Source organism: Parus major, chromosome 1A (assembly GCF_001522545.3).
Source record: "Parus major isolate Abel chromosome 1A, Parus_major1.1, whole genome shotgun sequence".
Taxonomy (NCBI): domain Eukaryota; kingdom Metazoa; phylum Chordata; class Aves; order Passeriformes; family Paridae; genus Parus; species Parus major.
In genome coordinates, this window is record NC_031773.1 from 49,187,555 (window position 1) to 49,205,955 (window position 18,401).

At 48.6% G+C, this 18,401-nt stretch overlaps 1 long non-coding RNA gene across 1 annotated transcript in view; it reads left to right on the forward strand.

The window, feature by feature from the left end:
* LOC117244439 overlaps positions 1–18,372 on the forward strand; it is a 49,492-nt gene extending 31,120 nt beyond the window's left edge. The window contains exon 3 of the long non-coding RNA XR_004497543.1: positions 18,161–18,372. This is a non-coding gene — a long non-coding RNA (uncharacterized LOC117244439). The remainder of the gene's footprint in view (positions 1–18,160) is intronic.
* Positions 18,373–18,401: the final 29 nt, after the last annotated feature.

Sequence of the window (18,401 nt, forward strand, 5' to 3'; positions counted from 1 at the left end):
AGTTGCCTGTTTATCTGTCTTTGGCATGGCGTCCAATTTGGATTGCATAGGGCAGAAAGGTGAGGTGCGGGGGGAGAAGGAAGAACTGGGAGATGAAGGGGGAAGCTGGAGAGTGTTCCTGTTTCCTCTCTCCATGGAAACTAATGCTGGTGTCTTTCTGTGAACCTGAATGTCTTGGCTGTTTTTTCCCCTATGGTCAGAAGAGGCTGGTGATCAGCTCTGTTCTCCTACTCTACTTAGATCTTTGTGGGTTTCCTTGTAAAGGTTCAGCAGCTGTTAGCAGCTGATGGGAAGAGTTTGGTGGTCTGTGGGATGGGTGGAGGCAGCACACAGGAGTGCCCTGAACTTGTCTGGCCTGTGCCATGGTTGTTATACTTGGATGAGACAAGGGTCAGTGATGGAGCTAAGCCCTGCCAAGACTGTGTCTTGCAACTGCATCTGGGACTGTGCCTGCACCTCCTTGAGTTTGATCTGTTTTTTCTGCAGATCCTAGCAGACCCCAGATGTTCCTCAGCCCAGGCAGTTGCAAGACCTGCTGTAGGGTGATTCTAGCACTATAATCTGTTTCTGCATCCAACCCCCTTTTAATTCTGCCTGCCTATGAACCTGACCACCTCTTCTTGGAAACTGCTCAGGCTGGGCAGCAAGATTCATCATTGGGCAGTAGTAAGAAAAACCAGGGAATTTCTGGATATGAGTGTTGCCCAAGAGCCGCTGTTAAGGACTGCCTTGCGCTGTCCTTCTTGCTCTGGGCAGTCACTGGCCTTAGTCACACCTCAGCCAGTTTTACCCCAGGTGCCACTTCCAGAGCGGGCCTCCTCCCTCCTTGTCTCCAGTGGCAGGCACAGCCCTGCTGAACTGCTCTGGGCTGCAGGTGGCCGTGCTTGTGGCCGGGTGACACTGAACATGGGAGACATGGAGCAGGTCATCCGGAATAAGCAGTTAAACGTGGGCTGGTGCATAGGAGGACAGTGAACAGGAGAGGGCAGAAAGGTTAGGAAAACTAACTTTAGTTAAAACTAAAAATTGTGGAGAAACATTAGAGTAGCCTCCTGTTTCACCTTGGTTAAATAATGTGTACTTGTGATTCACCGTGGCAGGACTGGTCCTGGCTCCCAAAGAGCTGTGTCCAGGTGACCCATGTGTGGTGCTGAGACTGCCTGGCATAGAGAAGACAGCTCTGTCTGAAACCAGGGGAAACTGTGGGGCATTCTGGCAGCTTGTGGGGTGGTGAGTGATGGCAGGCAACATGCTGTCGTGCAGGATCAGCGAAACACTGCTCATCTCTCAAGCCGTCTGCTTCTCTTGCTCTTTGTGAGCCTCTTCTCACTTCTCCTTTTCATGTGCTCATATCACCTCTCTTTTCTTTCCCTCCCTTTCTCTCTCTGTGTGGTGCATGGCCCAGTGACTATAATCCATGATAACTCTCTATTCTCTCTTTTCTCTTCATCACCAGATTTCTCACTCATCCTTTCTTCGTGTCTCTCACTAACACTCTGTTGCTCTCCCTGCCAATTTATTCTTCTCTTTCCTCCCACACTCTGTCCCCGTTTCATCAATCTCAGCACAGTCCTGTTTTTCACCGGGGCTGCTGTTCCATGTTTACTCCGGTGGAGGGAGGGAGGGCGGGCAGGTGTGAGGGTACAGTAACAGGTGGGAAGCAGGAGAGCTGAACTGAGATCTCCTTTGGTGACCATGGCTGAGTCACGTCACACATTCGGTGGCCTGGCTCCTTTCCTTTGACACGGGAACACCCAGCTACGAGTGAATCTGCGATGCTTGGAGCTTGTAGGGCCAAGGTCTGTGAAGCTCCTGGAAGTGGGCTAGAGCTCTTTGGGAGCCTGTGCAGTTTTTGTTTGTCTCAGGTGTCCAGCTAAGCCCTTGTGCCCAGACTGGTATGATGGAGGCACATTCCCAGCCCTGCCCGTTGTCCTAGTCACAAAGTCTGCCCCACCCACACTTTCATATGAAATAACCCCATGGGATGAAGTTGACACAGGCTCAGCTACGGAGTTTTGATCTGCAGTGATCCAGAGCTTTGTCCTTGAAAATTCCTGGGGACTGATGGCAGCCCCTGTTACTATAGGTGCTACCTTTGTAATCACACCGATTTGCCTCCCCAATTCCACCTTTTTCTTCTTTTCTTCCTCTCTGCCATGCCGCTTTTCCACCTTTGCACACCGGAGCCTGCCTTGCCTGCTGGCTGCTGAGGGCTGGCCCGGAGCTGCCAGATGCTTGCACCTTTTCAGCTCTCACGGGTAGGAGTTGCTATGGGAGACAGCGAGAAAGAAAAAGTGCCTTCCCCAGCAGCACTAGGAGCCAGAAGTCTTCCATTGAGTGGAGAACACCCCCCTCTTGTGCTCCTTCCTCCCTCAGCCCCCCTTTGGAGAGCGCTCTGCAGAAAGCCGCCTTTGAAGCCCCTTAATTAGTGTCCCGTGTGTCCTGAACGGAGCCCTTCATTACCACCAGCAAGAGGCACAAATTGGCGTGTGTTTCAGGTTTGGGCTCAGTGCCAGAATTTTGTTCCAGTCCCCTCCCTCCAAACCTCTCCAGCTTCCCCTCTCCTCGACACACATGCGTGCACACACACATTCTCTCTCTCTCTGTCACAGAAAAACACACACACATGCACGAGCAAGGGACCCTGCCAAAAAAGAGACGTCCCCTTTCCATCATCCCACATTTCAGGGGAAAAAAAAAACAATGATAGAGGTCGCTCTGTTCCCTGCCTCCCCACGGCTTGCTCTTGGCTCTGCTGACCCTTCAGCATATGCAACTGCAGGTTGGGGGTCATTATCAGCCCCAGAGTGTCTCTCACAGCCTGTGGATGTGCTCAGAGGGTGCTAATTAGTGAGAGAAGGGCTGATTAGGTTAGAAATTAAGTGTTTATTTTATCTTCCTTTTTTTTTTTTTTTTTTTGATGGTATGTGTATGTGTGTAAAAATAGCGAGGCCAGATGGAGTCTCAGGAATAATGGGAGAAAAAGCAGCCAGGACTCAAGGGGTGTGAATCTGTATCCTGTCTCACCTCTCCTGCACACCCTGTGTGGACAGGTATTCTGCAGACTCATAGTATTCCTGCAGCACACCGGCAGCCACCACACATTCCCTGTGGCTGTCCTCGCTGGGATCGAGCTGGACATCTCCTCTATGCACAATGTTCTGTAGAAACTTTTCACAGCTGCAGAGCCTCTCATCTTCACCACCTCATCTTTTTCAGCTCAACCTTAGTGCCTTTGTTCTCTCTCCCCGCCATTTTTATCTCATTGTCATTATTAGCAGCAGCCAACAGGTTGCTGGCATCACCAGCCTTTCAATGACACCCCTTGTCTTTGCTGGTGTCTCACCCCAAGTGTGCTGCCCTCGTAGAGAAATCCTCCCTCACAGGCTCTTGCTCTGTCAGACTGAGGAAATTCAGTCTATCTCTGCCATGGACTTTGTGCCTCCTTTGCAAAAGTTGCAACAGAAGACCCCCAAAGCTGGTTAGGAATCTGATTTCCAGGAACTCCAAAGTCTCTGTGCCTGAGCAAACCATGTCCTCATCCTGTTACCAGGCCATTCTTCCCTGCACCTATGCTATCTTCAGCCTGTTATGGACTGTGGGAAAATGAAGAACAGATGATGGTATGGCTGAATAGCAACTTTGTCTTGCTACAAGGCTATTCTCTGCTTCCAGCACTGCAGGGAGAAACTTTAGGGCCATGAGGGGCAGTTGAGAAATAATTTCCTTCTTTCCACTTAACCTAAAGTGTGTCTCTGGGGCCAGTGTTTTGGATGCAGTGGACATGGAGCCTTTCTCCAGGGGACAGTGGTTGAGGGTACTCAGGTTCCTGCAGCTGGAGGAGAGGGAAGGAAAGAGGCAGTACTTCACTGTGCTCTACAGCTTGCTTTCTGGGATGGGAATTGTGCTGGCAGACTCATGAGTTCACACATTTGGAGGCTGGTATCTGCAGCAGGCCAATTTATGTGACCTGAGGGCTCACTCTGATGTTGGCAATGAAGGCCATCTCACCCAATCGGGGATAAGCCTGTTGAGAAAGGGCTGAGTTTGTTTTGTTGATCAGCTTGGGGAGTGTGTGTGGGGGGGAGGTAAGAACTTGTCACTACAATGTGCTGGAGGAGTGTTTGCAGGGAGGAGTATTTGCTCAGTAACCAATGGGGGGATTGTGATCCCTTGGAATCACAGCTGACATGGGATCTGTGTGGGCCTGGCAGCAGTGGAGATTCTCTTGCTGACACCAGGGGTGCCCTAGACTCTTAGCTGCATTTCAGAGCCCATCTACAGTGTCTGGTGCACAGGGGCATCGTACCTATGAAATAAGAAGTCTGGCTTCTTTTAAGGGTGAGAGAGCAGCTGGGGACCCCCAGCTCCAGGGGTGGGAAGAAAGGCCACACGTGTGTTCCTTGTGCTGTGTGCTGTCAGTAGGACTGCATGCATGGCTGTTTGGCTGTTGCATGAGAGGAGGGTGTGTTTGCCTGGGTACAATTCAGACCTCATTCCCTTTTCATCGCAACGGTGCTTTTTTACCATGTGGCTCCTGCAACAGCCAAACAAACAAACAAATAAACACACACACACATGGGAATCCAAGCTCCCCATTACCACCACATTGCAGATGCAGCCTAGTTTGGCCTGTATTTCTCCCGTTGCCACAGCAACTGTAAGCCAGGGAGTAAATCAGAATATCCTCTCTGGTGCTCAACACCCCCATATGGCAAAATAAATGATGGTGTGGAAAGCCTGGTTTGTCTCCCCTACCTCTCCTTCCCAAATCCAGTTCAGCAGAGACCCTCCAGAGACCTCTCATATGCCTCTTGGACCCCAAGGACATCACAAGCTTCCTCCACAGTGGATGAGGGAACACCAGCTCTGCTATGACCAGCAATCCCCCTTATTCCCTCCTCCAATTGCTGTGTCTCCCGTGGAGGGTGATTAGGTCTGAATCAATGTTCACTGTTCATGGTCTCAGCTCAGCTGGTTTTTAACAAGATGAGTCCCATCAGCTCCACTAAGGACCAAACAGCATCCAAACCAGGCTTTAGCAACCTGCTTCTTGCTTCAGCAAACTCTGCTTACAGCTGGGAGAAACAGAGCCTTTGGAGAGGAGCAAAGCAATCAAAGCACATTTAGGACCAGGACTCCTGTCCAGCTGAGCTCAGAAATATGCTTGCTGGGACAGCTGCCAAAAGGGCTCCACCAGCTATGCTTTGTGTTGGCCTTGGGCACTTCCAAAGTCAGCAATGTGCTTAGGAGAGAGATCTGTCTGCCCAGAAAGAAGAGTCCTTGGGAGGAGAGGAGGGACACTGCCCCTGAGAACTGGTGTGGTGCAGTCCCCTGGAAGCAGGGGAGAAACTGGACTCACATTTTCTACAGCAGCTGTTTCTATGTGCATCCTAGGTTGGATAATTCCAGGTGCCACTAAAGCCTTAGAGGATGACCTGGCTCCCCTTTTATTCCAGCAGCTGATTAGAGGGTATCTGTCACATGTGCCTCCCCCAGCTTTGGCTGTGACTTCCTTCATTAGGAATCTCACTCTGTTCTTTGGCTGGATTTCCCCTGAGAATCCGATTTATGGCTCCCCAGTGATTGCTAATGTGTAAATACCGTGTGCTTCAGTATGGCAATGTGAATGCCCTAGTGCATTGGAACTGTTAACCCTTCAGCAGCTGGGGATCCTCTCTCTGTTGTGAAAGCTGCCTTGTTTGACAGGGTGAATCCCGGCCTGGGATCATGGGATCTCAGTCTGGCTCCAGGCATGCTTGCAGTTCGGTGCAGGTGGGTGGACCCGCAGGCCTCCTCAGGTTTCACTGGAGGGGAAAGGATGAGGCAGGAGCAGCCCAAAGAAAAGGCAAAAAGGGCCATTTCATGATTAAATGCTAGAGCACAGCAGCAGTGTAAAAATATACATATATCACAAGCCTTAATTAACACAGGCGAAGGGAAAAGGAGAAAAAAAGCCACTTTTTAAAGGTTTCACAGAGACTATAAACTGGCAGCACAGAAAAAAAAAAAGTAATACATGCAAATTAATGGCATAAATTTAGGGTTACTTAACTTCACAAATGTTAACAAGCTCATAAAAAAAAAAGTTATTCTTTCTCAGTTTCCTGTCGCTGTTTGTTTAATTCTCTCTCTCACTCTCTTTTTTAACTCTGTTGAGAAGATTATGTTTTCAGTATATTCCTCCTAAATTAATTCTGCCTCTCTCTCTTCCTTCTCCCTCCCTCCCTCGTCTCTGTCTCTTTCTCTGCACCTTCCTCTGTCTGCTTGCCTTCCTTCCCTGCCTATCTATCATATTCTTAATGTCCCCATCATCATAGTATCTACTCTTGGATATAGTACTGTCTCATTTCTCTCCCTATTTCCTTGCCTGGCTCTCCCCCGCTCACACCCCACCCTTCTTCACAGCTCCCAGCCTGCTCCCCTCTTCTGCTTTTTTTATTTTTTTTTATTTTTGTTTTGTTTTGATTTGATTTTTCCTGTTTTTTTTTTAATTTTTTTTTTTGTTGGGTTTGTTTGGTTTTTTGTTTGTTCATGTTTTTTTGGTTGGTTTGGTTTTTATGGTGGGTTGGGGGTTTTTTGGGGGGGGTGATGGTGGGTTGGGGTTTTTTTTTATTGGTTTGGTTTTGTTTTGGTTGGTTTGGTTTTGTTTTTTCCCTGTAGCAGTCTAGCAGTCAATATAACTCCAGCCTGGTAATGCTGTATGCAACACTGCCAATTTCCAAACACGCATTTTTTCCCCCGCCACTGGCAGACAAAGAAGGCGAGGAGCAAATTAAATGGTCTGGGGCCAAAGTGCTCGTTTATCAAGCGTTGGGATGGCTGTTTGTCGCTGCAGGCTGCGTGGCTGGAGGCAGAGGTAGGGGTGTGTGGGCAGGCTGGCTTGGTACACCACAGCCCCACTTTGAAACTGTCACAGTTCCCCCGACACCGTCCCTTTATTCGAGGCTCTGCCTCCGCACAATGGTGGATCATAAAGGGCACGGCAGCTCCTTGCTGAGCCTGGCAAATCATGAGCCCCTGAGGTCACCGTGTCTCTGCTTCCCGCGTGTTTCTTGCTTTGCTTACAGATAAAACTAAGTTTAGAAAACTCAGGCAATTGCCAGTTTAGCTCTGCCAAAACTCATTTCTCCGGAAAGAGGACATATGCCTTTTGTTCTGCTTCTTTTAAAGCTACCAAGGACACCCCAAGTTGCATTACTCGTGACGTAACTCGTCCTGTCCGTGATGCTACAGCGTTCTGTTCTTAGGCTCTTGTTCTCACTGCTTAAAGGGAGGATGGGTAAAAAAAAATAATAAAAAAATCTTATTTTGACTTATGGACCAGACTGAGTCATAGGAAGACATCATTAAAAAAAAGAGGGGGTGGATATCATCATTTTTGGCCACAAGCCATCCTTGGAGCTTTCAAAGTCGCCTGTAAATATTACTGCCAGCTCTGTTTCAGTATCAGAGACAGCAGTCCTGGCCAATAGCTTTTCTCTTTAGTGGCCCAATTCAGTATTTCAGAATGCTGGAGAGAGGAGGGGGAAGTCAGTGTTTTATTCAACATAGCAATCTCAGGAACAGGGAGGTGAAATTACAAACTGGAATCCCCGGGCAGCAGTGAAAATAAGAAAATCCAAACAAGCAAAGGAAAAAAAAAAAAAAACCCTGGAAAAAACCTGAATTTCTCAAAGCAAGAGGAAGGATGTTGGTGAGTGGGTAACAGAGAGGTTAGGAAGAGGAAGCACAGAGGGAGAATCTGTTGTGTTTGGAAGATGTGGGAACCATCAACACAGATGTTGCAGAAGAAAGCAATTGAGAAGCTGAATGGGACTTGCATGGGTTTACAGTTGGGTGCATGCTTAAGTGTGTTGCTAAATGGAGACCTGAATGAGTGAGAACAAGAAATAATCATGCGGGAGTCCCCGTGCAGAATCAGTCTCTGTCCACATTGACATCACAGGCTTTCCCACTGATCTAAATCGTTGCTTTTCCTGGGTAGGAAATGAGTCAGGGTGACTCCGGAGCTTAGGGTTTGGCCTATGCAGATTAAGAGGAGTAGTAAAGAATAAATAAAATATGGAAAATGCAAGGGTGACTAAGGACTCGAAGAGAAGCAAAGAATGGTGGGGGAAGGAATAGGGGCCACAGTGAAGAACAAGGAGGGGCTGTCAGATTAATTGCTTTCTAGGGCTACCTGGAGAGAGATTTAGGGTTATAAGCATCATTCCCTGGCCATGAAGTACGTACTACATGGGTTAGTGGGTAAGACATTTATGTGCCTGTATTAGCTGAGTAATGCTCCTTTTGGTTTTTTTTTTTATCTTTTCAGCCCAGAAACAGTCTAAAGCAAAGTTTATTTCTCACTAAAAATGTTTTCAGCACCTATGAAATCAGAGGCCCAATAACAATTGCAGCCTTCATGTATTCTGCTACTGACAGCATCGAAAGAAGCAGAGCAGAGAATAGGTGGGGAAATAAGATGGAAAACTGGATTGAGCAAGAACAAAGGAAAGGGTGGTTTTTTTTTTTTTTAAATACAGCTGTCCCATATATATATATCATAGCTTGAATTAGCTTTGGCCTACATAATTAAAATGGAGGATGTCAAGGTACCAGGAGGAAAAAGTGTTTTGCTGGGTTATTTGCACAAATCATCTGTTTGCTGCACAGCTGCTGTAGGAAATGCAACGCCATGAGTAGACATATATAATTGTAGAGATGGGGAATGAATAAACGTGTTTCAAAGAACAAGGAGAATTCTAAATGTCAGCAAAGGGGTATGTGACTCACTCATTGGGAAAATACTATTATTGGATACGTAAGTAGGACTGTACAAAGCACTCAGAGGAGGGATGCTACTAGAAAAAAGAAGAATTAATAAATGAAGGTAACATTTGGGTAAGTGACAGTGAATGAATGAGGAGATGTGCTATAAGTGCCATGAGCTATCACAGGGCCTGCAGTGAAAGCAGAGAGAAAATGCGGGGTTGAGGATGGCAAAGGATGAAAAGAGAGAGATCATGGACGACGAGGAGCAGCATTGCTGGAGACTGCTGAAATACAATGGAACGGATGAGTGTTTGTTATAAAACTACTTGGCTTTTGGCAGAATAATGGTGACAAAGAGTTTCTGTTCTACCGAGTCAGGATTAAGGAAATAAATGAGGTGGAACTCCATGGGAGGAGAGGAAATGGCTGTGCTGAGGAGGCAGGAGGAGGCCCAGGACCCAGCTGGAACTGGCTTCTGCAGAGAGGTGTTAGGCTGTAATGGACATGTCGGATGGAGGAATCCCTCCCTGTTTTTCAAAAGGAAAAAGCAGTTTTTAAGTGTAACAGATGATATTGTATAGATTACAGGCATGGCTGAAATAAGCAGTGCAGGACCAAGGCATTTTGCATGGGTTCAAGCCAGGCATTGAGAATAATTAACTAATGCTCCCTTTGCAGTCAACAACAAAGTTGCAGACTTATTGAGACCAGAACATAATGAACTTGAAACCTTTAAGATGCCAAATCCTGGACACCATTCCAACAATTCCAACAGGCCCAGCTCACATGTCTGGCTGGTCATCCTCCCAGCCTGAAATGCCAAGCAGAGACTGAGGACTCCAGCCACTTCTGTGAATGGATCAGTCCTGTTTACAGCTAGAGCCAGGGGATCTCTAGTCCTGGAGGAGGAGATTTCCAGAGCCTCTAATTTGGGTCCAGCTGGGAGCAGTTCTTATTTTGGTTTTGAAACCCTGAATCCCCAGCAAGCTGCTTTTCTGGCTAACTTGGGTTGATTGAGTCGGTAGAGAGACAGATGTAGGTGGATAATGGGAAAGGGGGTGGTAAGTGGCAGAGCTATTGCCTGAGCGAGAGGGAAGGATGCCGTGCAAGTACTGCCAGTCCCCATTCAGTGAGCAAGTGGTGAGTCAGGGGCAGATACTGAGTCAGCAAGAAGGCGGGCGGGGAGTGGGTGGGTAGAGCACCCTGGCTAACTCAGTGCAAACCACTCAGCTGCACCGCTGCACTCAGCTCCCTATGGCAAAGTTGCATGCAGTGGTTCAGGCTACTGCATCCCAGTTTTCTCCCCTCTCCTCCCCGTGAAATTCCATGGGTTTCTTTTCTGAAGCAGTGGGGCTTCAGAGAGGGCCCCTGACTGCTGCCTCTGGTGGGCACATATTTTCCCGAAGTGTTTATGAGCCTACCTGCAAGCACCGCTTCTCTGTGAGGTGTGGTAGTAACAGAAGGGGAGTGAAAACAGCTGATGAAGGCAGAGAGAGCCCTTCAGCCTGTCTCTCCCCAAAGATACTGCTCATGCAGTCAGGGAGCTGGTGGAATGTAGGAGGGGGGAGAGGGAAAAGAAAGAAAGAAAAATAGAAATGAGGTAGAAACCAGAGTGAGAGAGAGAAAATATTTGAGAGATGAAAAGAAATTACCATACGGCAGGATCCTGTTATTCAACCTAATTTTCAAAGGACTGCAGCTGTCGCACTGAGATAATCTGTTAATTATAACAGTCATTGTGTTTTGGCAATGGAAGAAAAAACCAGGCTCTAAACAAGGCAAGGTAGTGGGGAAAAGAGAAGGGAGGCAGGGTTGTGTCAAAATGCATGTCAGATGCTAGCTTGAAATAGAGGTGGGCGAGCCGGCCGGGAGGAGGGTCCCTCCCTAGCGGGGCTGAGCTGTGCCATTGCCTGCGGGTGGAGGATGGAAGGAAGGTGGAAGCATCTGTGTGGAAACATAATGCCCTGTCCAGTGTGAGGCTACCCCTCTTGCTGAATCCAGGCATGCATTGACCAGAGGAAGAGGCTGAGGGTCTCACTGCCAGTGAGGGAATCTCTCTCAGGTGGCCACCAAGAACAACGGCGGTTGGAAGGCGAGAGAATGTTGAAGGATGCTTGAATGCCAGTGCCTGTGCCCTACAGGAGTTTGCAGGCCTGGAGGTGTCCTACACAGGGCAAATGGCTGCCAGTGCATGTCAGGAAGTGATTGCTACTCCAGGGCATATGTGATTCTTTAGGCTCTGAGTCCCCTCTGTAAGCAACTGTAGTGAGCTGTAATTCAAGGACCATGCCCTTTACCTGCTCTACCTACAGGGTAGCATGTTTGGGACATTCTAAACTGGCACTGCTGGGTTGCTGGAGATGTTTTCAGCATGCAGAAATACTGGAGGTATGCTTGGTTTGGCGGATGGCATCTCTTAAATAGTTTCCTGCTGTTCATAGTCAGACTGGTGAGAGCCAGACTTGTTGAAGGAAACGGGGCACCAAGGCCACCACAGGACAGCAGAGGCATCACAATGACCCTGAGGAGGTGGAGATCTCCGCAGTGACATCACATACAGCCCAAGGATTTCTCCTGGTCTCATGCTGGACGTGCTGCATGGGAGCAGACAACAGCACCACCGCTCCCACCCTGCTTGCTACATGCTCCCAGAGCCTCCACTCCTGGCCTGTTACCTGCAGCAGCTCACACACACGCTCATGCAGAGCTGCCATTCCTGTCCCTTTACCCCTCAATAGCTCACAGACAGCAGAGGTCATTCCTTGTCCCCTGGAGCAGCTCCTTCACACGTGCACACAGAGCCTGCCCTCACACCCTGCTCCCTGCAGTGACTCACATCAGGGCACACACGCAGAAGGAGCGTTCCCACCCCTCTCCCTACAGCCCTTCTCCCAAACACACTCTGGTTGTCTCCCGTGATCCCTGCACGCCCACGTGCAGCCTGCACTCCCACCCTGTCCCCTGCAGCTCCTCTCACACAGCCAAACACTCCCACCCCTTTCTCCGTGGTGCCTGCTGCATGCAAACACACATGCACACACGCATAAACTCACGAACAGCCTTTGCCTGGCTCTCCATGGCAATTCCTCCCTCCCCAGGAGCCAGCACTGATTCTCTGCTTCACAGAGTGACTAAAGCACATCCACCCCCAGCCTACACATCCACCCCATCACCTACAGCGACTCCTCCGCGCACACACCCCCTCCACCTCGCAGTCCTGGAGCCAACAGTGCCACGTCTTTCTCTACAGTGACTCACAGCCATGCCACAGCAGCAGGCAGAGCCAGTCTTGCTGTCCCACTCCCTGTGGCAGGTCCCTACAGAGAGTCACACAGACCCCATGCTCCCTCCCCATGGCCAGCAGGAATTATTTCTAAGCCCCGCGTGCCTGGGTTTATGGGATGACAAAGGAAATATGTCTCCCAGGCTCCCCTCTGCTCTGGAGGGAGAGTGCTGAAGGCAGCCTTATTGCTGATAATATTTTTTGTGGCACCTTTAATCTCTTGACATGCTCTTCTACCTGGAAAAGGCTGTTTCCCAAGCCTACCCCCGTGTACATGCTTCTGTGGATTGCTGCTGCAGGCTGTCTGGGTGGAGCTGGCTTGATGCAAATCCTCCTTAATCTTCAATAATCATATTAATATAAAAGGTAACCATTTCACTTTGGAAAACAAAAGTGGCTTTCTGGCCTGCCAGGGAACCACAGGCATATTAAAGACCTTTCTGCCAGTATTTATCACTCTAAAATAAGATTTATGCTTCTAAAGCTCTCTCTTTCATGCTTCTGAGCTGCTTCATTTTTCTCCCTTGAGCCTTCCCATTCTTTCTCTCTTGCTGCCTAACAAATTAGGCATCTAATCGCTGTTGGGGAGGCGCAATGGGAGAGCAGGGGCTTTATATGCAGCGACGTGTTGGGTTTTTTTCATGGTTAGTCTTTAAGCTGTTTGTCCCAGCAAAGATTTGGAGTCAATGGCAGTGTGTTTGTTTGAGCCTGGGTGTGTGAATTCTTCCTTCCAAGTTTTTCTTTCCTTCCTGTGCCCCAAACTGGCCAAAGGGCAAGACTGCAGAGCAGCATGTCCTTGGGGCAGTACTGTGGCCTGTATTTCATCTCTTTTCCCTTCCTCTCTGCAGGGTTCCATCCTTGCTGGCTGGAATTTGAGCTTTGTGAGTATCCTTGCAGTGGTGTCCTGTGAGAAGCAGCTGGGATCTTGTTTGGTTCCCAGTGTCCTGCTGGGATCCTAGTGGTTTGGGCTTCCAGATGTCAGGGACAGCTGGAGTTTGGGAGCTGCAGTCTTCCTACACACTTACGACAGAGGCATAAGTGAAAGCCCAGCTTTCAGGTTCAGCCCAGCTGCAGGTTTGTACCTGCAGGCACTGTGGATTTGTATAGGGTGAAATGAACCTGCCCAGAGCTGAAGCATGAGATTTCTCTTGCAACAGCACATTGCCAAATTCACAGAGGCTCTAAGGTTGAGTGGACACCCTTCAGGACTTATTGAAATCAGTTCAACTCCTGTATGGGATGAAGGCTTTGTCTGGTTAGTGATATGGGAACACCTTTTGTTGCATGACTTTCTAGTGTGGCTGTACAGCTCCTTTGACCTCTGGATTTTTGAAGCTACAGGGCTGATTTCAAACAAATGTAACATTGGGATGGAACTGAGAGATGTTGAGATCTTATGCGTTCCATGAAAATAGGGGATGAATTAGAGAAGAAAGAACATGAGAAAGAAACCTTCACTGAGACCCATTAAAGGAAAGAGTATTGTGTGAGCTCAACCCTTTGTGAACATGAGAGAATCTGTAGTAGAAGGTATTCTTTCTCTTATGCCCACAAAAATGTCTTCCATACCACAAAACCACAGGCCTTCATACTTCGAGCTCCCTCTTCTCTTGGTCCCAGACTTGTCAGAGCTTCTGGAGCACCTCTGGGCACAGTTACAGGTTCTTTGCTGCATGACTTGAAGGTAACTCCTGCAGTAATTCCCTGGAAGCAGGGCTGAGAGGGAAGGGCTTGCTGTCATGTGAGTGCCATGGCTGTGCTGCAGGCTTCTCCCGTGGCACTGTGCTTCCACTAGAGCTAGGTGCAAAAGCAAGGACAGTCTCTGGGTGGTGATTTGGGGCGGCTGCAGTGATCACTGCACTGTGAATTACAGAAACTACCCAGCAGATAGGGAGAGTCCCTACAAGTAAGGCATGAATTTCAAGTGCCAAGCACCTCTGGGAAAGGCTCCTCTTTCAGAAAGTAGTTAGAGAAATCCTAGAAGGACCTTAAAGCCAAGAAGAGGAGGCAGAGTCCCTTGGAGCTGGTGTTTGTGCCCTGAGGCCTGCCAGGAGCAGGCAGCACACTGAGCTGGGAAGAGGGATGATGCTCAGCTGCAGCATGAAGCTTAAGAAAGCAGCAGGAGCTTTGGCCTGGTTTCGGGGTGTCCCCAGAGGAGTCAAGAGTGTTTGGCAGGTTTTTAATGCATGCATTTCAAATGGGAGGCTCTTAGCACCGTTTAAGCAATGGTAGAATTAAGTGCTGTTTTTTCCAGTGCATGGGGCCCCAAGAGGATGAGGTTGACAAGGTCAGAATTTTAGGCCCAAGTTGCAGCTGTATGTGACTTTTCTGGTTGCCTTGTATTTCTCAGTTTTGGTCCTTCCACCCCCTAAGGCCCCAGTTTGCCTCTGTCCTGCCTGTCCATACTTTCACTGGCTGTATTTTATGCTGGTCTCAATCCTGTGTCATCCCCTGTGCTACCTTGGGCTCCAAGTTAAAGGGATGTTTGTGGCCATTGACACTTGCTCCTGACTCAGATTTGGGACTCTCCACCCTCTGTTTCACCTTCCCTTCTCTTTCCTTTCCTCTGAACAATGGAACCATCCCTGTGGCCTTCTGCTCATCTCCAAAGTGCTGCAGATAAATGCCAATAGAGAATAAAGCAGAGGGAAATCACTTCAGAGCTGATAGGCTGACTTTGTGCCAGCCAAGGAGAGCACAGCTTTCACGGGTGCAATGTCACTACTGTTTCTTCATGTTCACACATACATGAGGATGGCCAGGAGCCAAGAGCTTGTTGTAGATCTTGGGTGACACTGAAGAGTCAAACAAATAAACCCAGCACATGGAGGTGGTTATCTTGTACCTTCCCTATAAAACATCCTGTGTCCTAACTTTTTCTCTTGCCCGTAAGTTCTCCACAACTCTTGCATTCCCCTTCCTTGGCTCTCTGCTGTTCATTCTTGCTTCCCCTGCCCACACTCCATCCCTGTGCCTTCTTGCTCTGTTGCCTGAGAAGCAAGAGAGAGAAACAGCCACCTCCATTGTTGCCATGCATGTTAGCACCTTTCAAGCCATCAAAAAGGACAGAGTGTTGCTTCCTTGTGCTGTTGGACTCCAGTGCTGTGGGATTTATGTTCTTTTGGCTGTAGACAGTTAAAGGAGGGCAGAGTGCTGCCCCTCATTCCTGGCCTCCCTTTGACTATGAATTGCCGGGATCAGGGAGCAGCTGTTCCCTAGAGGGCAGGACATGGCTGTGGTAGAGTTGGAGATCAGCACTCCTACAGCATTGCTGTAGCAGAAACTGATGGCATTGAGCTGAGCTGAAATGAAGTGCTGGGCCCTGGATTGGGCTGGACTCAGGGCCCTTAAAGCCAGCATGATAGTGGGGAGACAAGAACTATTGGAGGAAGAATGCCAAGGTCTGTATTTCTCATATGTGGTTACCTTGGGGACCCAAGGGGACCAGTGAGTTTGGCTTGAGGAGTGGCTTCACCCTTCCTGTGGCCTGTGGCAAGGCTACACAGCCCAGGTGGGAGGTAGACAGGAAACAGGAATTTCTGCATGGTCCCTTTGGTTTTAGCAAATAGCAACGATAAGCATCACCTTTGTTTCCATCCACCACTAACCCACCCACCTCTTTCCTTTCCAGGCTACTAGGACATCTGCCCTTCCTAGCCCTCTCTGTCCTGCCTGAGCACAGCTCCTTGAGTGGGATGGGGTGGTTTTCAGGGATTGCTGGGGTTGCTGCAGAAGAACATGGTCCTGGCCTCAGGTTTCAGTGCACCATGAATAAGCAATAGCAGGCAATGGTAACTTCAGCACACCTTTTGGAGAAGTCTCCTGTACCAGAGGGGGTCAAAGCAAATGGGCTGGGATGTTCCCGTATGGAGCTGGATATTGTGCAGATTAATTGGTGAGGTGAGACAGGCAGGCCAGAACATAATGCTCAGAGAAGAATGCTGGCTAAAATCTCTAATCCCTAAATCTTTCTACTGCTTGCTCAGGGGCTGCCCCTGGCTTCTGCCTGGGGTGGACATACTTTGGGCACCAGTGTGCAAAAATCATGGTAGTATCTGCCAGTCCTTTGTTCAGTGGAAGAAACCAGGTGAAGTGAAGGAAGTGAGGAGGAGGTGTAGTCACCATCTCTGGATATGATTAAAAAAAGACTGGATGTAGCACTCGAAGCATGGTCTACTTGAGGTGTTAGGTCTGGGTTGGACTCAATGATCTTGAAGGTCTCTTCCAACCTAGTGATTCTGTGATTCTGTGAACATCAGAGAGAAAGGTAAAGGGACAGAGATGGTGTGGGGAATTGGATGTGTCTCTGCATAGAGTCCCCTCTGGAAATGGTGGAACAAGTTAGGGAACTGGCGCTGAGGAATATCAGAGGCCTCTAGGTCCCAACCTGTGGAGAGCCAGATGTGCATCCTATCTCATGCATCTGGGGAAGCAGTGTCAGGAAATTATTTCTCATTGGATTACAAGGCTGAGAAACAAAGAAACAGACTGTAAAAACCTCTGCCTTTTGCTTCATTGCTGTCTGAGGCAAAGCTGAGGCAGCAGCTGAAGGCCATCATACGACAGCCGTAAGTGACATGAGTTTGGTGGCCTCAGATGATGAGATGTGGGGAATGGAGGTTTTTTTCTCTATCTTTTCCATTGGTCTAGCTCTTCTCCCCCTTCCCTTTGCTGTCTTGGCTTTACGTTTTAGATTATTGAATATTTAAGTGTTTCTCTGTGACACTATCTCTGATCCCTTAATCCAGCTGGCCTGGTAATTCCACAGACCCAAATCAGCTCAGATTTCTCCACAGACGTAAGCCTTGTTCCTCAAGGGTTCACTCCTCCTTCATTTATCTTCCTTCATTTTATTTCTGCCCTTTGTGTCTCTGTGCTAGAAATTGGTTCAGCTTTTGCAGCAAAAGCTTCAGTGATATCTTTAGTGAGCAGCCTCCCCCCAAAATAAAAGGGGCAAGAAGGGATCTTTATTTTTCATTAACCAAGAATCCTTTTCTCTGTTTTTTTAATGTTTCCTTTCTGCATAAAATTATATAAAAAAAAAAGAAAAAAAAAAGGCATAGCACAGTGCCCACATGTTTTATCTGCTGTATGAAATTATTTCCTCTGTGCTGCCTGAGGACACCCCTGCCAGGCTCCTGTCTCAGCACAGTGGGAGAAGGGTTGAGCTGTAGCTGGAGAGAAAGATGCTCCAGGCTGCGCTTCTCCAGGCTGCGCTTTGCAGTCAGAACCAGGAGCTCACCCAGAGCCTAGAAACACATTTGTTGTGGTTTAACAAGCAAAAATCACTTTGTCTGCAAGGTGTGTTTTCTTCCAAAGGGGCAGTGTTCATAGCCCCCAAGGAGAGGTAGTAAAGTACGAAGGTGTAAACTGTGCAGCTCTCTTTGGTGGGGGGTAGAAGGGTGATGTGCTTTAAATTAGGAGTTCTGGCATTGTTGGGTGAGAGACTGGAGGCTGGTATTTGACACACTGCCTGCTCCCCCAGCCCCCCACTGTGCTTAAGCCAGACTGGTTCACCTCAACAGCTTTGTCCATGCACCAAGAGTCAGGAATAATTTTTAGAGCAGAAGTGGTTACACGTGGCTTGAATTATTTATCCCTCTTGCATCAAAGAAGGAAGGAAAGGAAAAAAATTGTTTAGCTTTTTTTTGGGGGGTGGGAGGAAGAAGCTTGTCTGCATTTTCCCTGCTTCATGCATTCTGTGTACATCATTTTCAGGCAGCTGAAAATTCATGGCTTTGGCTGCGCTTGGGGCTTGCCTTTGTTTACACTAGGGATTTTGAGCCCCCACAATAACAGCTTTATGTTTCCCACTCTCCTTTCCCTTCCCCTGCTACTCCCACGCCACTGCCTTCCCCCAGGTCCCTGGCTGTGATTGCATGACTTAAGGGAGCCCGGATACCCTTCTGCATATCCCTGATATGACATTATACATCATGAGAGTTCCCTCCTCAAAGGCTTATCAGCACGGCAGGCAGTACCACACCTCTCTTGCTTGCACCCCCCTTAATGTGTCTCTTCCCCATCTCCCTCTTCTCATGAAACATTGCTGTCTATACACTTATCTCAAAGACCCTTCCAAATGATGCCTCTTCTTGTCTCTTGTGTTTTCTCTTCCAGATTCCAGTGACAGATGGATCTCTCTCGTGCACACTTGCTCTTTCCCTCTCTGTATTTTTGTTTTCGACATGTTTGATCCAAAGCTCTGAAGCTTCTCAGAGGGTACCCAGGAAAGAAGGAGGAGAAGGAGTAGAAGCCAAGGGAGCGTGAGCGACTCAGGAGGCAGCCCTGCCTTGTTCTTCCAAATCACACTGTGGAGGGGCGGGGGAAGACTAGAGGGGGGAGGACTTGGGTTTGTTTT